At 48.2% G+C, this 24,823-nt stretch overlaps 1 long non-coding RNA gene across 2 annotated transcripts in view; it reads left to right on the plus strand.

Annotated features, from left to right (window-relative positions):
- The first annotated feature begins 11,429 nt into the window (after positions 1 to 11,429).
- LOC141197836 (uncharacterized) overlaps positions 11,430 to 24,823 on the plus strand; it is a 33,678-nt gene continuing 20,284 nt past the window's right edge. For both annotated transcript variants that reach the window (XR_012269869.1, XR_012269872.1), the window contains exon 1: positions 11,430 to 11,606. This is a non-coding gene — a long non-coding RNA (uncharacterized lncRNA). The remainder of the gene's footprint in view (positions 11,607 to 24,823) is intronic.

Raw genomic sequence — 24,823 nt, forward strand, 5'->3', positions numbered from 1 at the left:
TGCATCTAGCTCTGAAAAAATATTTGGCCTTCTAGCAGTGTGTGGGACTTTCTCTATTAGTCCATCTATACTGACCTCCATCAGGCTGCAAATTAAAAATAATTTTTATCTGCATCTACCTCTGAAAAAATATTTGGCCTTCTAGCTGTGTGTGGGACTTTCTCTATTAGTCCATCTATACTGACCTCCATCAGGTTGCAAATTGAATATAATTTTTTTCTGCATCTAACCCAGCCAATAGTTTTGGCCTAATACCACAGTTTGGCCACTCAGCTCTGCTCGGTTCCCATCCATTGTTTTTTTGTGCAAACAACTCCAGAGTTGTGAATTAGTTAACCACCAAAATGAGTGGAAAAAGGCCTGCTGCTGGTGGAAAGGGGAATAGGCGTGTTGGGAAGGGGAAAAAAGGTTGTGTCCGTGGGGTAGGTGTTAAAGCAACAGTAACATCTGCAGAAGAAAGACCATCTTCCAGCCAAACTAAAATGTCTACTTCTTTTAGCGGACAATGTGATAAGATCCCTTTCTTACGGCCACGCCAATCGCTACAAATTCCAGATGAGGCACAAAAACAGCAGGTGCTTCAACGGATATCAAGTGCTCCTTTAAGTGGGCTCTCCTCCACATCAACTTCAACATCACAAATACTCCAGTCCTCAAAGGTGTCACCCCAATCGCACTTGCTTCCTCACAGCTCCCAAATCTCCAGCTGCCCGTCTGAGTATGAGGTAGAACAGATGGTTGAGTCTGCAGAGCTGTTTACTCATACTATAGCCTGGGAATCAGAGGTCGACTCCAGCGCTTCTGTGAATCCAGACGAGGAAATGATCTGCACTGATGCCCAGAATCTTTATGAGTCGGATCTAGGACCAGACGCAGAAGGTTCTGACCATAATGTAGACCCTCATTCCCAAACTGTAACTCCTGTTGGTGGAGACAATGAGGAAGACGATGATGAGACTCAAATACCTGATTGGAGCGACAACTTTAGTTTTTTGTCAGGGCAGGAACAGGTTGGCTCTGAGGATGACGGGTGTGATAACGCACAGGGTGATGATGATGAGGTTGGAGATCCCACTTACTGTCAACCCACAGTCAGCCAAGAGATGAGGTCAGCCGAGGAGGTGGAGGAAGATGCTAGTGACGACGAGGTCAGGTTGCGCCTTCCTGGACAGAGACGTAGTACTGGAAGCACGTCAACAACTGCATCCTCAAACACAACTCTGCCTCTCACCACAAGTCGTGGTGGCTCTTCAGGTCGCATGGGTGCTAAGCCTTGCATAGCCTGGGCATTTTTTCAGATCGATAAAGATGACCCAACTCGTGTTATCTGTAACATTTGTCAGCAAAAGCTAAGTAGAGGCCAAAAAATACATAGTTTGAGTACTTCATGCATGAACCGGCACATGGACATGAAGCATAAGTTGCAGTGGGAAGCTCAGTGTGCTACAATGCGGCCTAGCCGGCCGGGCCAACCACCGTCTGCCATATCTTGTGCATCCGCGGCCTCTTCATCCTCTGTGACTGGGGGGACAGCAGTCACACCTGTTTTGGGGCGCAGACCTGCCACCTCTTTACCCGCAACAGCCAGCGTGATTGGCAGGTCATCATTTTCTTTGGAGGTGGTAACACCAGCTGGTGTTGAGCGCTGTCCGACATCGATAGCACCACCTTTGGATCAAGGCAACCTAACATGTCCGCCTGCATCTTCCTCACAGACCGGCAGTTTGCCGGGGACACCCTTATCAACCCCGTCTAAGCACAATAGCCAGCCCTCGGTCCCTCAGATGTGGACAAGTAAAAGACCATTTCCTCCTAGCCATGAGAAAGCTAAGAGGTTGAATTTCACCATCTGCAAGCTCTTGGCTACAGAAATGCTGCCTTTCCGCCTGGTGGACACAGAGGATTTTCGACACCTTATGTCCGTCGCAGTGCCCCAGCACCAGATGCCCAGTCGGCACTACTTCTCAAAGAAAGGTGTGCCTGCGCTCCACCAGCATGTCGCACACAACATCACCGCTTCTTTGAGAAACTCTGTGTGTGACAGGATGCATTTCACCACAGAAACTTGGACGAGTAGGCATGGACAGGGGCGTTACATGTCGCTGACTGGGCACTGGGTAACTATGGTGACAGCAGGACAAGGGGCTGCTGTCCAAGTCTTGCCGTCCCCACGAGTTGTGCGTCAATCCTCTTTATGTCAAAGTTCCTCCACTGCTTCTGCCTCCTCAACCTCCTCTCGGTCTTCCACCTGCACCCAAAGCCTGTCTGGTCATGCCACAAGCTTTCTAACTGCGCAGAAGGGATCCTGCACACCTCCTTACTATGCTGGCAGTAGGGCTCAACGTCATCAGGCGGTTTTTACTTTGAAATGTCTGGGAAATGTGAGTCACACAGCTGAGGCGTTGTGGTCAGCTCTGGAGAACCAATTTCATGAATGGTTGTCTCCATTGGACCTGAAACCAGGGAAGGCCGTGTGCGACAATGCTGCAAACCTGGGTGCGGCCCTTCGCCGGGGCAATGTCACACACGTGCCTTGTATGGCTCACGTGTTGAACCTGGTTGTCCAGCAATTTTTAGCCCACTATCCCAGACTAGATGGCCTTCTGCAGAGGGCACGGTCGCTGTGTGCTCACTTCCGCCGTTCGCATCCCGCAGCTCAGCGACTTACATCTCTACAGAAGTCGTTGGGCCTGCCACTTCACCGGCTAAAATGCGATGTGCCTACCCGGTGGAATTCAACTCTGCACATGTTGCAGCGACTGTGGCATCACCGACAAGCCCTGGTGCAATACGTTCTGACGTATAGCCTGGGCCAATGAGATCCAGAGGTGGGGAAAATCACGCTGGAGGAGTGGTCTCAGATCAGGGACCTATGCACCCTTCTGCACAGTTTTGAAATGGCGACGAAGATGTTTAGTGCTGACGATGCCATTATCAGCATGACTATTCCGGTGATTTACATGCTGGAGCACATGTTAAACAGAATTCGGAGTCAGGTGGTGGCACAAGAGGAGGTGGAGGAAGTAGAGGAGGAGGAGTTGTATGCGGAAGGGCTAACATCTGCAAGGTCCAGACGGTCGGCAGCACCAAGGCGGCAGGCATGTGAGGGTGGGGGAGATGGTTTTACCAGGGCGCATGGTAGCAGCCAAACTAGTGAGGAAGGTGCAGGAGCCCAGGAAGAAGTGGAGGACGAACTGATGGAAGACTCATCAGATGAGGGAGACCTTGATCATATTTCTGTTGTGCGAGGTTGGGGGGAGAGGACAGAGGAAGGAAGCATGATTGTTACCTCGCCACCAACACAACAGGGACTTGGTGCTCCTGGATGCGCAACACACATGAGTGCCTTCTTGCTGCACTACCTGCAACATGACCCTCGAATTGTGAGAATTAGAAATAATCCTGACTACTGGGTTGCCACACTGTTAGATCCCCGGTACAAAAGTAAATTTGCCGAAATTATTCCTGCCATAGAAAGGGATGCACGCATGCAGGAGTATCAGCAGAGACTGTTGCAGAATCTTACATGTGCTTTTCCACAAAACACCAGTGGTGCACGTAGTGAATCTCACAGCTCCAACTTGCCAACCGTGGGACCGTCAAGTGTTCAGCACTCAAACCGTAACAGAACCACAGTATCTGCTGGTAACATCAATTTTGCGGAATCATTTCACCACTTTTTTAGCCCATCCTTTGCAAGGCCACAGGAGACAAGAAGTCTGACACATAGTCAACGCCTAGAGACGATGGTACAGGAGTATCTCCAAGTAAACATTGAAGCCATGACTGTGTCACTGGACCCTTGCTCTTTTTGGGCTTCCAATCTGGATAAATGGCCGGAGCTAGCCACTTACGCCTTGGAGATCTTGTCATGCCCCGCAGCCAGCGTTCTGTCTGAACGTGTGTTCAGCGCTGCTGGTGGTGTGCTGACAGATAAGCGCACGCGGCTCTCCACTGATAATGTAGACAGACTCACGTTCATAAAGATGAACAAATCATGGATCCGAAACGACTTTTCTACCCCTGTGTCATCCTGGGGAGAGTAAAAGCTTGATGATTGGTTAAAATCACCCTACTAACCGTTTTAAGCTTTCAAATTACTAATCATGTTTATCTGTATCTTGGCTGGAAAATAATTTGGGCTTTGTAGCAGTGTGCAGCACTGATTCTATTAGGCCATCTATAATAAGCTCCACTAGATTTAAAATTACTAATCATGTTTATCTGTATCTTGACTGGAAAATAATTTGGGCTTTGTAGCAGTGTGCAGCACTGATCCTATTAGGCCATCTATACTAAGCTCCACCAGATTTAAAATTAAAAATAATTTTTAGCTGCATCTAGCCCGGAAAATAATTTTGGGGCTCCGAGATGCGCAAGACACATAAGTGCCTTCTTGCTGCACTACCTGCAACATGACCCTCATATTGTCAGAATTCGAAGTAATCATGACTACTGTCTTAGATCCCCCAAACTTTTCGATCAACCTTTTCATTTTAATAAAGACCAAAAAAATGGTCTTTTTTGAAATTATAAGCATTAGCAGGTTATTAGAAACTGAAATCAAACAGTTTTCAACTCAAAAATTTATTCTAGGTGATGTTACATTTTCACATAGGACCCCTTGTTCGAAAGGAGCTTCTGAACTCTCTCGTCCATTGAATTTGTCAGGTTTTGGATGGTTTCTGCTTCAATTGTTTTGCTTGAGGACAGAATACCCTCCCAGAGGTGTTGCTTAGATGTGAACTGCCTCCCGCCATCATAGACACTCCTTTTGATGATGCTCCAGAGGTTCTGAATGGGGTAGAGGTCAGGGGAGCATGGGGGTCACACCATAAGTTTGTCCCCTTTTATGCCCATATCAGCCAGAGATGCAGATGTTTTATGTGCAGCATGAGATGGTGCATTATCATGCAAAAAAATGATCTTGCTGTGAAATACACGGTTCTTCTTCTTGAACCATGGCATGAAGTGCTGTTTGAGAAAATCCACATACATTATGAAGTTCATCTTTAGCGCCTTCAGGGATCCTAAAGGGGCCGACAATCTCTCTCCCCATGATTCCAGCCCAAAACATTACTCCACCTCCTCCTTGTTGGCGCTGTAGCCGTGTTTGCGTGGGGTGTCCATCAACCAGCCATCCTCCACTCCATCCATCTGGACCATCGAACGCTGCACGGCACTCATCCGTGAACAAAACAGTTTTGAAATCAGTCTTCATGTAATGTTTGGCCCACTGGAGCCGTTTCTGCTTGTGTGAAGTGGATAGAGGAGGTCGACGGGATGGCGTATGCACAGCTGCAAACCTCTGAAGGACCCTGCATCTTGTTGTTCGGGGGACGTTGGAGGCACCAGCCGCTTCAAAAACTTGTCTGCTGCTATGACAAGGCTTTTTTGCCGCTGCTCTTTTAACCTGACGTAATTGCCTGTAGGAAAGAGTCCTCAATTTGCCCTTATCAGCACGCACACGTGTGTACTGTGAATCAGCTACATACTTCTTGATTGCCAAGACACTTCATCCTGATCATCGCACAATGTTGATTGTAGTCATGCCTTGACCTAAACACTCCACAATTTGTTGCTTCTCAGCAGCCGACACATCCTTTTTCCTTCTCATTTTGGCAGAAAATGTAGGCTGCTTAATAATGTGAGACAGCCTTCTTAAGTAGTCTTGCCTTTCATTGGATACACCTGCCAAACTAATTAGCACAGGTGTCTGCAATTGCTTACAGTGATATAAAGAGCCCTGACACACATCACCATCAATGAGTTTAACTGACAAACAAACAAATTCTTCCCTTATCACTCCTAAACACTTTTTGCATAATAATTTGGAACACAGTGTACATGTGCTTTTCCACAAAACACCAGTGGTTCACGTAGTGAATCTTACAGTTCTAACTTGCCAACCGTGGTCTGTATGGAGTTGTTCAATAAAGGGCCCAAAATTAAGATAACATAGATGGGAGAGGTCTCTATGAATAGGAATTCCTAAGTATTTGATACCCTGTGAGGGCCAGGCAAAGGGAAAGTTGGACTGGATGGAATCCTATATGGATTTGGGGAGGGAGACATCGAGGGCCTCAGACTTCGCTGCATTGATTTTAAAATTTGACCATGTAACAAAGTGATCTATTTCAGCCATAACAGCATGGATGGATATATGTGATTGAGTGATATATACTAGGACATCATCAGCAAATAGAGAGCACTTGTACTCGGTGCCTCCCACCTCAATCCACCTAATATTGGGGTTATGGCGAATTGATGAGAGCAGGTGCTCCGTCACTAGGATGTATAAGAGAGGGGACAGAGGACATCCCTGCCTTGTCCCATTGGCGATTGTGAAAGGTGATGAAAATGTTCTGATGCACCCCCTGGGCCTTGGGACACCCGGAGCCGGACCCTTTTTGGTGGATGCTGGTGGTTGTAGTCTTCGTGGCGGCGACCCGGTTCCGTGGCTCAGGGTGGTCAAACCAGTGGCGGAACTATTTATGTGGTTTTGATGTTTAAATGTCCGACTACGCCACCCGTGGATTGCGGTCAGAGTGAACCGCCGCTGCAGGGCAGACCGCTGAGGCTGGTGTTGTGGGTGCAGCAGAGCGTAGCATAACTCCCCACAGGAGGAGTATAGCCTCAGGGCAGTGTATGCGGAGGATGGGGGTGATGGTGCAGGGCAGCAGCAGTAACGACACGGAGTCAGTGATGCAGTCCAGGGCCTTTACTCACAGTTCTTATTATCCAGACCACGTCTGCAGGTAACGGCTGCCCACGTCGTATTGTGCTCACCAGGTGAGGGGCTCAGACAACTCCCAGATAACTTTGGAGCGCTTCACAGGACCCCCTTTGTGTGTCCTTTGTCTGGCCTTTCTTACCAACCCTTCTGTCCGGCTGCCTCGGGCCTCCTCTTGGTAAACTTGGCGCCAGTTTCCCTGACCCTATGTGGTGCCTTCCTAGCGGGTGTAGCGAGGGTCTGCGCCACATAAAATGTCACAGCCTCCGGTTTCTAGCTGAGGGTCGTTTCCTGCCTCCACTAGTTTCGGGGACCGGTCTCCCCCTTTGGCCTGACCCCTCCACGCAGGTGGATTCGGGCGTGCGGTGGCGACTCGCCCGTCCGCACCCCTGGGATCCCTTCATTCCTCGTTCCTGGAGCCTTCTCCGCTCCTCTTCCTTCCTTCTCCCTCTTCCAGGCCTGGGCCTCTGTTACTAGGCCCGCCTCCGGAGCAGAGCTCATGCAGAGCCCCTGCTCCCTGCCACTTCTGCTCAGACTTCTCTGCACTGAACTAAGATGGTGCCCACCTTTTATACTCCCTTCTCAATGCACCCAGGAACTGCTTCCTCCCTGCTCCTGCGCTACAGGGTTCCCCTTCCTCAGTGTTCCCTCCCCCCATTCCAGCCAGGGACAGGGACTGTCGTGCCCATCTCAGAGGCATATTGGTCGCCCTGCCCCACAGCAATGTGGTGTAATGCATACAGGTGTCGGGTCCTGATCCACACTCCATCCTTACCTGAGAGTGAGATATCACACATCTGGGTGAGGTGCAATACCTCTGTAGCAACCGAGCCCTCAGGGTGCTACAGTTCCATTTATCTTCAGCCTAGGTGACGTATTGTGATACAGGGCCGTGATTTTGGCTATAAAAGGGTCCCCTAGACCCCTACCCCAAGCTTTTTAAGAGAATCATATATGGCGTGCCAGGAGACTCTATGGAATGCTTTCTCAGCATCCAACGAGAGTATCTAATTACAAATTTTTAACTGCATCTAGCCCAGGAAATACTTTGTGCCTAGTAGCAGTGTCTGCTAGTCAGCGGATTATCCCGGCTGTTAAGCAAGCTACACCACCTGTAGTTTGGACACTTAATTTTTTCAAAGGAAATGCTTCGGGACCACGGGATACTCAGTGAAGAGCATCAGGAGGCACCCCAAGGCATAGGGGCTGGGACTGGCAGTAGGATGCCTTGCGGTGGACAGCCGAGCTCGATCCTTATAAAAGCTTTTTAACTGCAGCAGCTTTAGTGGACGCTACTGGAGCTGGAATTACGCGGCTGCTGGCATGAGACTTGCCCTCCAATAGATCCTTGTAAATGGATTTAAAGTGTATTCATTCAAATTAGAGAGACAATTTAAATTAAAAAGCTTAGAGCTGCCTCCACCACAGGGGGGCTCGCTCGACCCACCAGCGGACAGGCACCAGTATTGGGAGAGGGGGGCTGGCCGTCAGGGTTCACCGCGGCTCTGGCACAAACCCGGCGACACGGAGGTGGCACGGGCAGGAGCGGACTGAACGTGTCGGCTTCTCACTTTTTGGATTTTAGAAGGGCATGACATGCCTATATCTGTGTCTCCCCCTCCTTTTACTCCTCCACCTCTTTTCTTTTCGCATGACTATATGTACTTGTCACTTTTCCATGTGTTAGTTGTGTCTTCTGAGCAGTTTGTCAGCTTTTGGACACCTTTGAAGGTGTTTTCTATGTGTTTCTATGTGTTTTTGTTTGCCTGCCATTGGTTTTAACGGTGTTCGAAGGTGTTCGACGAACAGTTCGACGAACAGTTCGGCGAACAGACGGGTGTTCGACGAACCGAACTCGAACACTACGGGGGTGGCTCAACACTAGTCCAGACTCACGGCTACTGAGACTTGACCGTGTGGAAGACAGGGTGGTGGTGGCTCAGTGACTGGAAGCATTATCCGCTATCCAATCAACAACCTTTTGACACTGCTCTGGATTCAATAGTGTTGTGCTGCGGTCCCCTAGGAATTGGGACAGGAAGATCAGAAAGAGAAGATGTGGGTGCTTGTTGTGACACAATTTTAGCTTGCCCACGGCCTTGTCCTCGGCCTCTGCATGCACCATCACCATCATGTCCAGTTCCTTGTCCCTTTCCACGAGCCTTGCCCATTTTAAATGGAGGACAGTATCTTCCACGCTCACTACAAATGACTGAGTTTGGAGCGAACTTATATGTGATCCGTGTTATAGAGAAAACCGAGTTTTAAATACCTGGCCTGTAGGTAAGTAGTTTGAACAGCAAACTGCTGTGAATTGCTTCACTGACACATGTAGCACCCTGAGGATTCGGCTGCTACAGGGGTATTGCACCTCAACCCAGAGGTCTGATATTCCACTCCCGGGTAAGGATGGAGTGTGGAACTGAGCTCAGTTAGCTGCATGCACTACACACATCCCATTTCCGGAGGACAGACCAATGGTACTCCCACTTAATAATGTGCAGGTACGACCGAGTCTGTCCTTGGCTGGAGTGGGAGGGGGGTGGAACATCCCAGTAGTGTAGGGGCAGATAGGGGGAGCAGCCTGGGTAAAGTTAGGAGCTCATTGGGTGCTGGTCACCTGAGCTCACACATAGAGGGAGTATATAAGGTGGGCACCATCTTAGATTAGGGTCTTTGCAGAGGAGTCTTTTGTAGAAGGCGGGTCAGTCTGTCAGTCTTTTGCAGAGCAGTGGAGGAAAGCAGAGGAGCAGAGCAGCCCCAAGGCCAAGAGTGAGAGAGGAGAGAGAAAGACCCAGAGGGGGAGAAAGAAGGAACTCCAAGAGCCCAAATTAGACCAGAGGGTGAAGAGTTGGCAACAGGGTACCGGATCCCAAGCTGGCAGAGGCTACAGCACACCTTAGCCAGGAACCGGAGGCCGTGGGCAGAATCTGCCACGGCCACCCACTATATCCACCCGGAAGGCAGACCACGCATAGGGTCAGGGAACCCAGAGACAAGGGTTCACCAACAAGAGGCCCGAGGGAGCCGGACTTAGGTGGATCCCTGGTGGGGAAGGCCAGAGACGAGGACAGGACAGAAAGGGAGCTCAGAACCACGCTCCAGAACTACTTGGGGGTTGGCCGAGTCCAGGACCTGGTGGACGCAGCACGGCTCGGGTGGTCACTTAAGGCCGGAGTGACCGGTTCAAGAACAGCAGTAAGTAAACAAACCCTGAACTGCACAGCCCGACTCTGACTCTCATTACCATCCTCACTGCACCTCCACAACCACCATCCTCTACACCTGACCCCCTGAGGCTATACCCCTCCCGTTGGGGGTTATACTACCTGGGCTGCACAAACACCATCAGCCTCAGCGGACCCTGCTGCAGCGGCGGCCGTAGTGACCGCAATTCAACGGGTGGCGTAGTCGACATAAAGAACTTTAGTAACATCAGCAAGGACTGCCACACACTGAGCTTGACACCCTGGGCACGGACCGGGTCACAGCCACTCGGAGACTACAACCCCCATCTGATCCGGCTCCGGGTATCCCCAACAACACTGGCCCAGGGGGTGCGTCACACACTAAAGGAAATTTTTAATGGAGGCCAGAAATGGCAGTATTTTCTGACAAAGTATATGTGATCCGTTTGATGGAGGAAACGTAGTTTTCAATAGCTGGATTTCTAGCGATGTAATATGGAAAGGACCTGGCTGTATTCTGCAGTGCCAACAAGCAAATGGCGCAGAAAAACGGTGTTCTCTGGATTGCTTTTTAAGCAAATAATGAGGATTAAGATCCAAAGAAAAGTATTCCTGGCCCCTGAGACCTGGGCCTTTGTATAGAAATATCTAACAGCAGCAGAAGGCAGAATTGAAATAGAGCCTCTTGTGCTATATGCTCTACAGTCTGCTATATACCCTGCCTGCCTGCCTATATACACTGCCTGCCATCTCTGCAGATGGATTAGTTAGTCCTCAAAAGGACTGTTTGTTAAGATGGATAGTGTAATGAACGGTTTTTCGCCCTACACTACATATTACACAAGCAAATCTCTCCCTGACACAGCAGCAGCTCTCCCTACACTGTCTGATTCCGGGGTACACTGTGACAAGCACAGCGGCGCCAGGTCTGATATAGACCTGATGACGCTGTGCGGTCAGCCAATCACTGTAATGCCGCAACCAACATGGCTACGGCATTACAGTGAGTGGCTGGCAATCCCTGCATGTTGATTGGTGCTCTAAAGAGCACCAAACATGCAGGGAGGGGACCCGAGCTCCCGCCAAGCAACCCTGGAAATACTCGGCGAGCGCCGAGCATCTCGAGCAGTGAGATGCTCGGGTAAGCACTGAGCAGTAGTGAGCATGCTTGCTCATCACTAAAAGTAAACAATGTTTATGTGTATCTTGCTTATAATGATGTGATTATTATATTGTGTATGGGTTTTACAACTACTTTACATGCTTTGATATGGTGATAAGATTAGGGAAAGGTGTTAGGGTAAGGAATTAGGATTTAGATGCAAAAGATAAAATGAGGGAGTAGCTATAGCTATAGCATTGGGAGATACAGTGAAGGGCACTGTAGAGCAGGAAATAGCTAGTTACAGTAAGATAAGGGTTAAACATAGATGAGAGCCGTCTCAGTTAGGGATTTTCCCAGTTGGGTAGAAGGTTATAAATGGAGTACTTCCTGTTTGAGTCAGATAGGGGAATATAGTTGAAAGAGTTGAAACATTTAAGCATGTGCAGGAGGGATAACTGAGAGAAGTGGAGAAGTTCAGGGCCATTGGGCCGAAGCTCAACAGTGATGCAGAGGGAGGAAAGGACTGTGGAGAAGCAGATTAGGCCAGGAGCCTGAGAAAGTATGAGCAGCATGCTGAAGGGTAGGACATACAGTATGCGGATGTCTGCCACATTGTTCAGTGGGATGCTGAACCAGCAGAATAGTGGGTTAGGAAGCATGAAAACTGTAGAACCCTGGAGCAGATGTAACTCTCAAGGAAAACTGTGAGTGTTATTCAGTACACACAAACTACAAGACAGACTGAACATTATTTACTCTTTGTGAGGAACCAGGGTGTGGAGCACAGCAGCAGCCGCTAGCCACAACTACCACCTTGTACCACTCACAAGATGCCAGTGGGGGAGAATGTGAGGGGACAGTATGGGAGGATAAAAGTGTGCAGGGGAACAATATAGAGACTGGGTGGTGTGTGGAACAGTATTGAGAGGGGCTTGCATGAGAGAAAATGTGAGGGCACATTTTGGAGGGGATAGTATGCTCATGAGGCAGGAGTGTGAGGGGGCACAGTATATAGACTGGGCACCATAGTGGGAACACAGTGTGAGGGAACACTATGAAGAGAGTGTCCAATATGGAAAGCAGAGGACAGTGTGGCGTCCATTTACCATAAGAGAGACAGTGCAAGGGTCATATTTTGTGCAGGGAGCACAGTGAGGAGCAATTATTTTTCAGGGGCACTGCATAGGGCAGACATTTTTCTTCAGGAGCAATATAATAACTTATTTTTAAGGGCACCATGTTGGGGTGTGCTGCAGAAGATCAGAGAAGAGAGAAGTCTGCAGCAACGAGCTGTGGATGTGAAATATCTTGATGGCATCTGGACAAGATGGAGAAGAAGAGCAAGAATGACTCTAATTCCAATAAAGAAAGGTACCGATGTCACCTGTAAGTTATCTGGCTGTAAATATTAATTTGTGATAATGACTGCATCTCATCAGTACGGTGGTTCCTGTATTGTACACGGTCTGATGATGAACACTCTGTATCTCCTTACCATTGTTAGGGACATACTGAGAGTTGAAGGTTCATGTGATACAATTGTGCATGGTACTGACCTGACATTACAATTGTACTAAGTTTGGTTATGCATTCATGTACTGATAGTGTTTCTGGTGTTGTACTCATGAACTTATGGTGGTTTTGGTGATGCATTTATATTACTGATGGTGGTCCTGGTCATGTATTCATGTACTGATAGTGATTCTGGGGCTACATTTCTGTTCTGTTGATGGTTCTGGTGATGTATTCCTGTATTGTTATTGTGTGTGATTCTGTAACCATGTAGCAATCCATAACTTATCAGATAATGTGATACATGGCTATGTTAATGTATTGTGCTGTCTGACAAGTTAAGGGTTGATACATAATATCTGTATTTATGTGAGGGACATTAATTATAAAACAATAAGCACTGTAGCATGTGTAAGGCAGCGCTAGTCATCATAATGGGGGATACTCGCTGCACCGGGTCAATTAAGGATCATAAGCAATGTCCTTCCGATATTCCACAATGCAGTTTATTATTTCGTCATAAACCGCTAATCACACGGTCCACCTTAGTATACGCCCGTCATGTTTACACCTATCACCTCCGGGAGCTTCGCAAGTGGCAAACCGGCATATTACAACAACATAAATGTCCATATAACGCAGCGTTTTACCTTTAGCGGGTTTTGGCTGTTACAGTCCGTTTATTCCGCCACCACTGTGGCTTTGCGGCTTTCCCAGGTGGGGGTCGCTAGCCGTCGTCCCCTCGTAGGCTACTGGTATGTCTTCCACACTTGACATCCAGCCTGCGCCTTTCAGGGTTCTTCACCAAGCCGGCTCTCCCTCAAAGGCCACTGACATCCACGCACAGGATCCAGGCTCGGCCTTTCAGGCTGCCAGGCTTCACTCTCGGCCTCACTAGGCCTCTCACAAACGGTGTCCCACACACACGGAGCACAGGCCTCACACCAAACACACCTGTCTCAAATTACCAGGGTTTATATATATGCTGTGCACACACACACACACATACTGACAGGACCTTGCTGATGTCACAGTCATGTGATCAGTCAGCTGTGTGTATAGGTCCTGTGTGCTGTCCCAGTCATGTGTACAGACCTTTACTGTGCATACAGGACCTGTGTGATGTCACAGTCATGTGACCAGTCACCTGAGGGGGAAGGTATATGGTCAGGTAAAACACATCCTGGACCGTTACCGTAATGACAGCAAGTCGCTGCATTACATATGCCCCCCCTCTGTTCAAACTTGTGGGGTTGAACACATAATATACACAATCACCTCATATCCCACAGCTCATACCAAGACCATGTACTTGTCAATTGCGCTGTTCAGCCCCTGGAATATTAGTCAATGACATTAGTCCATTCCTTAGGGACCTACCATTTGTCACTGACTTCGTCAGGTCACCTCTCCGGGTCGTAACCTTGTCAGAGCTCCCCCGCTCCCAGTGGTCAGTTGTAACCTTGTCAGGTCTCCCCCGCTCCCAGCGGTCAGTCGAAACCCTGTCAGGTCTTCCCCACTCCCAGCGGTCAATACAGCAGCGCGACTCACATGCCCTGGTATCTAAGGTCCGGTTCGACTCCGTACTGTCCCGTCCTCTATTGGGTCGTTTGTATGGGCTGCTCAAACCTGAGTTACTGGAGGTCTCACTACCTCTAAACCCGCGCCCACTACTCTCAGGACATCTTGAAAGGTCCCTAACTCCAGCTATAGCTGTTCTGTTATTTAGGGGGCCCTTTCTCTGTCGGGTCTCACTATTTCTAGACGGCTTCCATCTTCTCCGTCCTGGGACCTGTATTGTTCAACATCTTTATCAATGATTTAGATGAAGGAATTGAGGGTAAACTGATTAAATTTGCTGATGACACAAAGCTAGGAGGGATAGCTAATACTAGAGAAGAGAGAGAGAGGATTCAAAAAGACCTAAATAAACTGGAGCAGTGGGCAGCAACCAACAGAATGGTTTTTAACAGGGAAAAATGCAAAGTACTACATCTGGGCAATAAAAATGAAAAAAGCATATACAGAATGGGAGGAATAGAGCTAAGCAACAGTACATGTGAAAAAGACTTAGGTATACTAATAGATCATAGACTGAACATGAGTCAACAGTGTGATGCAGCAGCAAAAAAGGCAAATACAATTCTGGGATGTATTAACAGAAGCATACAGTCTAGATCACGTGAAGTCATTATCGGTCTTTACTCCTCTTTGGTCAGACCTCATCTGGAATACTGTGTACAGTTTTGGGCACCACATTTTAAAAAAGACATAGACAAACTGGAGCAAGTTCAGAGAAGAGCGACCAGAATGGTGACTGGTCTGCAAACCATGTCCTATGAGGAACGGTTGCAGGATTTGGGAATGTTTAGCTTGCAAAAAAGAAGACTGAGAGGAGACTTAATAGCTGTCTACAAATATCTCAAGGGCTGTCACATTGTAGAAGGATCATCTTTATTCTCATTTGCACAAGGAAAGACTAGAAGCAATGGGATGAAACTAAATGGGAGGAGACACAGATTAGATATTAGAAAAAACTTTTTGACAGTTAGGGTGATTAATGAGTGGAACAGGCTGCCACGAGAGGTGGTGAGTTCCCCTTCAATGGACGTCTTCAAACAGAGGCTGGACAGACATCTGTCTGAGATGATTTAGTGAATCCTGCTTTGAGCAGGGGGTTGGACCAGATGACCCAGGAGGTCCCTTCCAACTCTACCATTCTATGATTCTATGATTCTATGATTCTGCTGCTCAGATGATGCTGTCTATCTACTCGCAATCTAGCAAGATTCAATTGTTCTACCTCCTGCAGGTAGGTCACTCGGTACTCAATCAGCATACGTATATATTCTAGGCTTTCTTCTGTTCCTACAGCGGAGGACACCATGCCGTCTTTGTCTGGTATCCAGTCCTGATGATCACGTGGACTGCTTACTTTCACCACACCAGACTTCTTGACCATCATCTGCATGGCTCGACCGCTTCTCCCAATGAGCTTTCTCACCAGAACATGAGGCACACGGATGACCTCTTCACACATACTGTGAGCTTTCCTCATCAGCTCCAGTTGTCTAACGGCTTGTTCCGTCTTCAACCGGAGAAACCGCTTCGTGCGAATACATCGCCAATGCATATCACTTAGGATCGCCACCCTCTTCACTGTGACTTCGGTCATGGACAGAACCACCAGCTTTTTAGCTTCGGAGGTCAAGTACACCTTACAGGCTCCCACAGCCTTCTTAAACTCTTCATGCACGGACTCACGGGTGCATTCTTCCCTCAAATCCTCGGGTACATCTATGAGGCATTTGTACCAAGACGTTTCGGACTCACCAGTAGTTTCCAGACGATCAACCAGCTCAGGGTTCAGGGACAACTGACTTTCAGCTTCTTCCCCCTGTATGCTTAACCTGAGCTGACTCACAGCTACAAGTTCACGAATTTTCGTCTTGACCACTTCCTCTTCATATTTATCTTCTGTTACCCTGCTCTTAGCTCTCCTCAGGTCCACCTTCTCATGGTATAAGGGAGTGAGTACAACGTGTTTGCCCTTTTCCTTCTCCAAGGAGGCCTCGCTCACCGAGTGATACTTTGTCAGGCGACTTTTGAGCCCGGAAACCTCTTCCTCTAGTTCCGTCACTCTCCTCTCAGCGGCCCGTCTCTGAAGCTCTTCCTGCTTCAACTGCTCTTTTAACAGTAGAGTTCTCTCAGACCTCTCTTGCTTCAAATGGGCCTGAAGCAATTCCTTGAGATCTCTGATCTCGGCTCTTACTTCCACTGAATCATCCAAGCTCGCATCACTCGAGGAGGTATCTGCTTCATACCTCCCCTCACCAGCGGCCAACTCCTGGCCCAGGTCTGTGGCTTCTCCGATGGACTCCTCCATCTTTTTCCGCTCAGCTTCCATCTTGCTGACTGTTTCTTTAAGGCACGTCTCCGCCCTCTGGAGAGTTTCACAGGACATCTGTAGCTCCTTCACCTGAGCTTCCAGACCTAGGGTCTTTCCACGGAGATCATCATTCTCCTCACGGGTCTCTTGCAGAGTGGTCTCACCCACTTGGCGCACTTGCTCCGCACCCGCCTTATCCTCCTCTAGTTTTTCTTTTACCTTGAGGAGATCCTCATAATCTCTTAAGTTGCTGCAGTTCCATACCGAACTTTTCATCACACTCCTTCTTGGAGTCACACAGCTCCTGGTTGAACTGTTCGCGCAATCGTTCTAGGTTTTGTTCACGCCCAGCAACTTCATGCTGCAGCGCCTCTTTGAGGGCAGACAGCTCTAACTGTACCAGGGAGAAGCGATCTTTCACCTCGCATAACTCATATTCACACACCGCTTTGTCAATCTGTAATTGAAAAACCTCCTCCTTGATTTTGCGGCGGTCCTCCTTAATTCCGTAGAACATTTCCTTCCAATGGTTAATTTCCGCGTTGCTTCCCTCCATGTCTCGCTGCCAGTTCCTCATAACCTGGTATATTTTCTGCTGCTCAGACTCCAGGTTCAGCTGGTCTGAGGACACATTCCCCAGGTTTTCACATAACTGCTGCACGTCAATCTGACACTGCTCCCTGATAGGCTCCAGCTCTTGGTCATGACTGGCCGTCTCCCCTTTCAGGGCTGTCGGATCCTGACCCGTCAGTCTCAGTACCGTTCCGGAGGTTGCTACTGGCAACGTCATCTCCTCTTCTATCTCTAAAGGAGGATCCACACTTGAAGCATAGGCACACAGTACTATATTCTCTTTATTTTCATTTTCATGGAGTACTACCGGAGCAACCTTTTTGTGGCCCTTGCGCCGTCGACGACGAGAGGGGGACTCTCTCCCCTCGTCTAGCCCCTCCTGACCGAACTCACTTTTTACTTTCATAGTGTCACCGTCAGCTACGGGGTCTGTGTCACTCCCCATGGTGTTGTGGACTAACAGGTCACCTCCCACTTTCACGTCACCCCGTTCTACTGGAGTTACCCCGTTATCAACGGTCACATTGTCATTTTTAGGAGGTACCAACCCACAACCAGTAACAATTTCCAGTTTTCTGCAGTCCACACTCTTGTGAAAATCCGCCCCTTTTTTAGACTCCGCCCCCTTTTTAACAACCACACCGGCAGGGTAATTTTTACACAAAAAATCAGCAGTAGTCTTAGGATTCAGTTCACAACATCTCTTACCACCTCCCCGGGCACTCTGGGACAACACGGGCACCCCCGGAGAGTCCATAGAATGGTCCACTGCCGCCATTCCATATGGTGCCCACAGCTCCTGCGGTTCCTGCACCATGTCCAGTAAAAGTTTTCGAAATACCTGCTCCGGTCCCAACCGGCCCTTCAACCGCTCAATAGCTCCAGACAGATCTGCTGCTTTGCTCACAGCCATCGCGATACGCTGTTCACACTAGCACTTCACCGCTCTCCTGGAAAAATTTTTGTGGCCCCACCGAGCCACCGCAAAACCGGATTTGAGTGCGATGAGAATCTTCGCAACCCCGCCGAGTTGCAGCAAAAAAACGGATTTGAGTGCGACGCCAATCTTCGCAACCCCGCCGAGTTGCAGCAAAAACCGGATTTGAGTGCGACGACAATCTTCGCAACCCCGCCGAGTTGCAGCAAGATGCCTGTATCCACACTCGTCGTCCTGTGCCGTTGCCCCTAGCAACCGGCTGTCATTGCCGCTAGCAACCAGGCTGCAGTTGCCCCTAGCAACCGGGTTGTCGTTGCCGCTAGCAACCGGGCTGCAGTTGCCCGCATTCTCGAACCATATGTAAGGCAGCGCTAGTCATCATAATGGGGGATACTCGCTGCACCGGGTCAATTAAGGCACATAAGCAATGTCCTTCCGATATTCCACAATGCAGTTTATTATTTCATCATAAACCGCTAATCACACGGTCCACCTTAGTATACGCCCGGCATGTTTACACCTATCACCTCCGGGAGCTTCGCAAGTGGCAAACCAGCATATTACAACAACATAAATGTCCATATAACGCAGCGTTTTACCTTTAGCGGGTTTTGGCTGCTACAGTCCGTTTATTCCGCCACCACTGTGGCTTTGCGGCTTTCCCAAGTGGGGGTCGCTAGCCGTCGTCCCCTCGTAGGCTACTGGTATGTCTTCCACACTTGACATCCAGCCTTTCAGGGTTCTTCACCAAGCCGGCTCTCCCTCAAAGGCCACTGACATCCACGCACAGGATCCAGGCTCGGCCTTTCAGGCTGCCAGGCTTCACTCTCGGCCTCACTAGGCCTCTCACAAACGGTGTCCCACACACACGGAGCACAGTCCTCACGCCTCACACCGAACACACCTGTCTCAAATTACCAGGGTTTATATATATGCTGTGCACACACACATACTGACAGGACCTTGCTGATGTCACAGTCATGTGATCAGTCAGCTGTGTGTATAGGTCCTGTGTGCTGTCCCAGTCATGTGTACAGACATTTACTGTGCATACAGGACCTGTGTGATGTCACAGTCATGTGACCAGTCACCTGAGGGGGAAGGTAAATGGTCAGGTAAAACACATCCTGGACCGTTACCGTAATGACAGCAAGACGCTGCATTACACATGTCAAATCCTTACAGCGTGTAACATACTCACTATCAGGATTTGGCTAGATTCACCTCTGACATGCATCAAGTTTGCTGAGAAGTTACATTTTGTTTGTTGAACATTTAGGATGCTTGAATTGATTTGAACTTAAAAGAGTTGTCCACTACTTTTTATTATCCGCCCAATGTATTGCAACGGGGCCCATAAGGGTTTTTGTAAATACCTTGCGCTGCTGTTACTGACTGTGAGCAGTGCTATCACTGGCCACTCACAGGCATCACGTGACCCCCAGCTGCAGCCAGCTCTGACATCTGCTGTTCTCACGTCATGTCCCGGATGCAGCTGGGGGTGACTGACTTCTGCGTTCCACGGTGGATGCTGGGTTGTGGGCGGGGTTACCCCACGCATCATACTTGGCATCCAACGCACACTTTCCCTCTCCTTATTCATTGGGAAAGCACGAGGTGGATGCTGGGTGTGACGCGCAGGGAAACCCCGCCCACAACCAAGCATCCACCGCGGGGACCATGTCACTGATGTCACGCCTCACTTGACATCAGTGGCGAGTCATGTGATGGCTGTGAGTGGCCCCCGATAGCGCCGCTCACAGGCAGTAAATGCAACACAAGGTATTTACAAAAACCCTTAGGGGTCCCGGGGGGATACATTGGAGGATAATAAAAAGTTGTGGCCATCTTCTTTAATATGAATAAATTAACCCCTTCCTGCTTCATGACATACATCAGGGGTGAGTTCTGGTGTATGGAGCAGGCTCAAGACATCAGACACCTGACTCTAACAATACTGATTGGAGTCAGCTCCAATCTTCTGTTTAACCACTTAGATAAGGCTGTCAACCTCTGACAGAAGCATATAAGTGGTCCTATCCTGTTAGGACACCTGTTCAGGTGCCTATTGCCTTCAAACAATGTGATTGCCAGTGCCGATCGGTTGTTATGACAGCCTCGGGCCTGCTGATGGCCCCTGATGCTGATATATTGATGTTTCATAGGAGACACTTACTTTTACTATATACTGCCAACAGTGGGGTAATTAATCAAGAATGTCCAAGAAACCACAAAAGGTCAAATGCTAGACACTTCAAATCAATATTTATACCTTAGATCCCTACCAGCCACATTATAGTCTTAGGTATAAAAAGTGACTCCCGCTCAAAAAACATACAAACATATATCATTTATTATAGCAAGATAAAATTAACAAAAGTCAATAAAAAAACAGAAATAAATGGGGGGATAAGGGGTGGGGGGAATCTCCAATAGTTGGGAGACACTATATTTATGCCTTCACCTCTGGTATATGGAAGCAAATGATGCTGACAGTATGCTGAGTGTCCATATATGTTTCCAGACAAAGGGACACTATCACAATCATCAGTCATAAAATGTAGATGAGTACATTCCTATCCATGCACTAGCATGATAAAAAGTTAATCAAGAGGTATAACAGTGCATAGTGCAGTTTATAGATGTAAGTTTATAAAGTGCATGGTGCAAATAGAAAGGAGCCTCATTGTCTTATGGAAAAATGATAACCGCAAGCAAAGTGCATAGTGCAAACAGAGGAGAGCGTTGCTGTCCTAGAGGGGTAAATGATCAATGAGTTGCTTGTGCTGTTGATAAATGCAGAGAGAAGAGTATGGCATATAGGAGTTTTCAAACAATGCCACTAGGTCATATGTGATGATTCACAAGGATCCTATTACCTGAGCAGATGGCTACAGATGAACCAGGGATGTACAATGAAGCGCCTTATCTCCCTCGCCACGACGCCTTTTTGCTTTTGCTTCTGTGGCGCCATTGCGGGTCCAGTTGCCACAGAGGTACTGCATCTCAGCCAGAGGTGTGGTGCCCCACTCTCAGGTCAGGAGGGAGCACTACCCAGGATCCACCCACTCACATCCAACACTACATCACTCCATTAGTGAAGGTCCAGAAAGCTCCTAAGGGAGAGCACAGACCTGGTCCCTGTCAGGAGGATGGAACTAAGTAGAGGAGGTGGGTGGAGGAAGTAGTTTAGGGGAGCAGTGAAAGAAGAGTATAAAAGAAGGGGAGAAACATCTAGAAGGGTCCTTGGAGCAGGACTTCAGTAAGTGAGGACCATGGAGGAGTAGGGCCCAGTCAAAGGTTCCCAGTAGGAGAGTGAGGAGAGAAGACAGGAGCAGTGAGAAAGGCTCCAGAGAGAGAAAGGATCCTGGGGGCATGGAAAGTGCGGAGTCCACCCGTGCGCCCGAGTTCACTCTGATCGTGAAGGGATCAGGCCGCAGTAGGGGACCGGCCCCAGACTAGTGGAGGACTGCAAGACTCAGCTAGCAAACCGGAGGTTGCGTAATCTTCATGTGCGGTGGCCAAAATCCACACACATTCGCCGAAAAGGTAGCCATATAGGACAAAAGGGGACAGAAAGGACGTCGCCCAACAAGGCCTGCGGCCACTGGCTCGGGACACTGTGTGTGAGGCGCAGGGCAGGAGGGCGAGAGCCAGCGCAGAGAGACGACCTGGGAAGGTACATAAGAAAGGGGTCCCATTCAAGTGCACCCAAGTTATCTGAGAGTTGGCTGGATCACTTCCCCGGTGGACACAGGACTCGGTGGGCTGTTATAATCTGGCCATTGTAACCTGGAACTCCATAAGAACTGTGAGTAAACACTTGAATACTGCACCGCAGTGTGTCCTTTACTTAATTGCTGCTTCACCTGCCTTGCACTACAACACCAACATCCTAAATCCCTGAGGCCTAGCTCTACCCGTGGAGAGCTGAACCATCTCTGCTGCGTCACCTACAGCCCCAGTGGATTTGAATAGCAGAAGCTTGAAAGAAGGGATTGCAATGTACCCTGGAATACACATAGAGGATGGCCTCAGAAAACATGTTTTCCCCATTTGGAAGGAGAGGAACTCCTAGACTGGTAAAGCATATGCACTATGTGCAGGGGCTTCCAATAATTAGAATGAGGCACTTCAATACACCCTGGAACACATATAGAGTAGGTCCTCAGAAAACATTTACATTTAGAAGGTGTGGGACCTCTGTAGGCAACAACAAGGAATCCCAGATTCGACACTACTTAAGGTACAACTGGCACAACAAGGACCTTCCGGCATCCGACTACGATTTTGCTCCAGCTAAGGTGGGTGGGTGTTCCTCCTGTACCAGCTCAGGGCATCAAGCAGCCCTGAGGCTTCAAATAGATTGAAGCAGGGGTTTCAAAACATTTTTTTATCTCCTTGGAGACCACTGCCAATCAAAATTCATGAACCATGTGGGGTAAACTTCTTCAACCCATCCTGGGGAAAGAACACCATAAGCCCTTTGTCCATTTATTCACACAAGAGGTGCATAAGAGCCTCTCTTCCATTGTATGAATGCATCTTTATTTCTATTTTACACAGAGTTGAGGCAAATCTCGCAGGCCACAGTCACTGCTCCCTCCCTGCTTAAGTTGATTCCGTGGGTCTTTAATGCCGTTGAGGGAATAATTACTAATAGGCGCATCCGCCTGTCAACTGAAAATGTTGACAGTCTGATTGTTCTCAAAATGAACAAGGCCTGGATTGGCCAAGACTTTGCAACCATACCGGATGACAGCAGTGGAACATAAAGTCAATTCAAATGTTCTTTTTTTTTCAGGTGTATTCCCATGCATACCTTCCCACCTCAAAAAAAGGTATACGGTTCATGGTTTATTATTTTTCTTGTCCTCCTCCTACATCATATCAACAGGGTGACTATGCGGCCCTCTCTTCAAATTTATTGAGGACCATCATGTGGCACTCTGTCATACATTTTGAAGGGTCATCAGGCGGCCCTCACTCATAAATTTTGGAGAGCCATTAGGCGGCCCTCAATCATACATTTTGGAGGGCCATCAGGCAGCCCTCAGTCATAAATTTTGGAGGTCCATCAGTCTGCCCTCAGTCATATATTTTGGAGGTCCATCAGGCGGTCCTCACTCATAATTTTAGTCGCCACAGACTTGAGCTATATCTGAGTCTCGCAGGCCGCAGTAACTACTCCCTCCCTGTTTAAGTTGATTCTGTAGGTTTTTAGTGCTGCTGGGGGCATAATAACTAATAGGCGCACCCGCCTGTCAACTGAAAATGCTGACAGACTGACTGTCCTCAAAATGATCAAGGCCTGGATTAGTCCAGACTTCTGAACGCCACCAGATGACAGCAACGGAACATAAAGCCAATTCAAATATATATTTTTTTCTGGTGTATTCTCATGCACCCCTTCCTACCCCAAAAAGGGTATATGTTTCATGGTTTATTATTTTTCTTGTCGTCCTCCAAACCATATCAACAGGGCTATCATGCGGCACTCGCTCCAAATTTTTTGAGGAATATCAGGTGGCCCTCAGTCATACATTTTGGAGGGCCATCAGGTGACCTTCAGCCATAAATTTTGGAGGGCCATCAGGCAGCCTCCTGTCATACTTTAGTTGCCGCAGACTTGAGCCAAATCTGAGTCTTGCAGGCTGCAGTCACTGCTCCCTCCCTGTTTAAGTTGATTCCGTGGGGTTTTAGTGCCGCCGGAGCATAATAACTAATAGGCGCATCCACCTGTCAACTGTAAATGCTGACAGGTTGTCTGTTCTCAAAATGAACAAGGCCTGTATTGGCCAAGACTTAGCAATCCCACTGGATGACAGCAACGGAACATAACGCCAAATCAAATGTACCTTTTTTTCTGGTGTATTCCCATGCACCCCTTCTCACACCAAAAAAGGGTATACGGTTCATAATTTATTATTTTTTGAGGGTCATCAGATGGCTCTCAGTCATACAGTTTGGAGGGCCATGAGGTGGCCATCACTCAGAATTTTAGTTGCACACACATGTGCTCGACACAGACAGAGGCAACCTACCATTCTATGGACTAATGGACAATTTCTTTGTAACTACTTCAACTATTTTATGTTTTTCTACAATGATTCTTTTTGATGGTCAATCAAATAAACCACTACATTTTTTTTATATAAGATTTATTGTGACATAGTCTTTGAAGAATCGCATCTGGTAAGAAGTCCTGTATAAATAAATATACAAAATAAGTATATTTAACATCCTTGCACCATGGCGAGTCCGAAGAGACAAACAATCGCACACTTGGACAATTCAAGAAGCGAGTCTTTACATTTCCATTTATTGAGTCCGACCTCTTGCCCTGCATGTTTCAAGAGGGACATGAATGATGCGCAAATATTTGAGCTATGTATAATGGCAATTAAAGCCTCAAGTGGTCAATGATGATGAGACACAGTTGCCAACAAGTGATATTGCTAAGTCTACAAGTCAGGAGGAGGACCAGAGTGCGGAAGTGGAAGACAAGGTCGTGGACAAAGAAGTCACTGACCCAACCTGGCAAGATGCAATGCAGAGCGAGGACAGCAGTAGAGGTAGTGGGATCATCAGCACCACAATAGGCAGAAAGGAGCAGTGTGGTGGCCAAAGGAAGAAGGCAGACAACTGTTCCCCAGAGCACCCACACACGGCAAGTTCTCAGGCCAAGGGTTAGGTGTTCCTTTTTTTTCTGGTGTATTCACATGCACCCCTTCCCACCCAAAAACGGTATACAATTCATGGTTTCTTCTTTTTCTTGTCCTCCTCCTCTAATCCAAAACTATCCCTCCTCCAGCACCTATCCCTACACTAAATGCAGCTATCAGCTGTATTAATATAGAATAGAATAGCTGTAGCCATCTAAAGG

The sequence above is a fragment of the Phyllobates terribilis genome, unplaced genomic scaffold (genome assembly GCF_046119375.1).
Source record: "Phyllobates terribilis strain yellow unplaced genomic scaffold, ASM4611937v1 Scaffold_2__4_contigs__length_985480577, whole genome shotgun sequence".
NCBI classification, from domain to species: domain Eukaryota; kingdom Metazoa; phylum Chordata; class Amphibia; order Anura; family Dendrobatidae; genus Phyllobates; species Phyllobates terribilis.